At 42.9% G+C, this 2,500-nt stretch overlaps 1 pseudogene; it reads left to right on the forward strand.

Moving 5' to 3' along the window:
* The window catches only part of LOC127617573 (inactive tyrosine-protein kinase 7-like), a 101,887-nt pseudogene that overhangs the window by 67,397 nt on the left and 31,990 nt on the right, over positions 1-2,500 (forward strand).

Raw genomic sequence — 2,500 nt, forward strand, 5'->3', positions numbered from 1 at the left:
CTCATCCGTGACGGGGACGAGTCTGCATACAGACGGGAGGTTAATCAACTGGTTGTCTAATGCGGTCACAACAACCTTGAGCTGACCCGCTCAAAACAGTGGCAGGTTGAGCTGAGGAAGTTCAACCTGCCACAGAAGCTGCTGCACAGTTCTACTCGACCGTCATCGAGTCAGTCCTGTGTACATCTATAACTGTCAGGTTTGATTCAGGCGCCAAATCAGACTACAACGGACAGTCAGGACAGCTGAGAGGATTACTGGTGCCCCCCGTCCTGTACGTCTCCAGAGTTCGGAAACGTGCTGGTAGAATCACTCTGGACCCCACACACCCTGCCCACTCTCTTTTTGTACTCTTGCCCTCTCCAAATCACTGAGATCACATTTTTTCCTAACAAGAACACGTCATGTGTGAACGCCCCTTAAGAAACACATCTTACCAGTGTCTAGTTTAAATGACACTTAACCAGTCTGGCCCAGGGCTATTTTAGGACTCGCTAGTTAGATTACCAGCTGACTAGTGTCCTGCTGATTCAGTGAATTCAGTGTTAGTGTGTGACGCGTGTCATTCATAGAGTCCTGACACACCTCACACAGCAGAGAACGTGAAGCGCCGAGATAATGAGACTTTTAGTTAAAACACAGTTACCCATGATTCCTCTGGGCTGAACTGAATGAGTGAACCACTGACATAATGTGGTTTTGTTTATTTGACTCAGGAAAGCAAGGAGCCTTTTGAGTATTACTTTGGTAACTGCCTAGCAACCAGTTTGGGTTACCCTAGCAACCAAGTAACAAATCACATATCTCTGCACCAGAACATCGTAGAGATTTCCAGTTTTATTTATTGGACTCAGGGTAGCATGGGGCCTTTTGAGTATCCCCTTAATTACTGCCTAGCAACTATAATTAGCAGTAATGATCAATGTGAATCATCCTAATTCTGCCCTACATGCATTATTGTGTGATTGTTGGATGTTTGTCCCATCTAGTGTACTTCTGATCACTGAGTAAACCCCCTACCTCACTTCCATACAGCGCTGTGATTAGCATCGATTTAATGATGTCATAAACTTTACCCCCTACACCACTTTGTAACAGTTTGTAATATAGTCCGTCGTGCCAAATAGAATCAAAGCTTTTTGAAGTCATCAAAGCATGCAAATATTTTCCTTTGTTTGGTCTGGTGTACGTGTTTATCGATTAGGGTGTGTAGGGTGTAAATGTGGTCCGTACTTCTATCAATTGGAAGGAAGACAGTCTTTCTCTTGCTCTCTCACACTCTCTCTCTCTCTCTTTCAGGCACCCTTCTCATAAGATTCATGTGACTAGAGATGGGAATATCCTTCTCTATATCTCTCATCCTTATGTGTCACTATCTGTCTGTTCTTGTTTGACCTGCAGAGATCAGTATTGATTGATCAGGTTATAAATGTTTGTGTGTTGCCAGGGCTGGAGAGGGGGCCGGTCACCATGAATGAACCCGCCTCAGAGGCGGAGCTAGCGGACGCTGAACGAATCACACTGCAGTGTCACATTGATGGACATCCACGGTGAGCCAATCATTTCTTGTTACATTGCATTCAGTGCTGTTGATTTCTCCAAATCAAAACGATTGATCAGGGGGATTTAAAGTCTTGGACAGTAACCCCTCCCCCTTTATTTGACTTGGTGAAATGGTCATCAGTCATGCTCTGGCTCCTCCCACTCATGGATTTAGATGATGAAAGTTTGTGAATGTTTATCTTACAGTAATAATCACAGCTGCTGTAATGTGCTTCTGTAAATTATTCATGTGCAGGCCGAGCAGTAAATGGTTTAAAGATGGTGTTCAACTGGGGGGAAAGGATCGAATCCTGACGCTGACTGACCTCAGACCAGAGGAGTCTGGGATTTACTACTGCTGCGCTCGAAATGCTGCTGGACAAGTGTGCAGTAACCAAAATATCACGCTCAATATCATCGGTAAGAGGTTAAGATGTAAATTGGTTCATGAGCTCACAATATACTGTTTATTGTCTACTATATATATATATATTTATTTTAATAGTATATGAAGCATCATACTGTATGCATCTATTAACAGCAGTATGCTACGTTACCTCACTGCATGTTTTGCATGTTTCGAAAATAAATCATTTTGTCATTTCACATGTATAATAAACATTTTGTGTGAAACTAGAAGTTTTGGCTGGTAATGGAAGGTCCCATCAAGCACAGTGCTTAGGTTGATACAGTATTGCATTAACGCTTGTCCGCTGAAGTGGATTTGACTTGCCCGACCGGACTGTATCCTGATTGAAACAGAAATATTTCAGAGCACATCATTTTATCATTTGTGTGCAATCTATAAACGCCTGTGAGCTGTTTGACTGACAGGTGGCTTATGTGTGTGCGCTTTAAACATGCGTGTGCTCCGAGATTATTTGTGATATTGCAGATGCGCACCGAAGCGTGTAATGTAAACATTGTCGCACTTGTGAGTGTAAATATTGATATTAAT

Source organism: Xyrauchen texanus, chromosome 24 (genome assembly GCF_025860055.1).
Source record: "Xyrauchen texanus isolate HMW12.3.18 chromosome 24, RBS_HiC_50CHRs, whole genome shotgun sequence".
Taxonomy (NCBI): Eukaryota; Metazoa; Chordata; class Actinopteri; order Cypriniformes; family Catostomidae; genus Xyrauchen; species Xyrauchen texanus.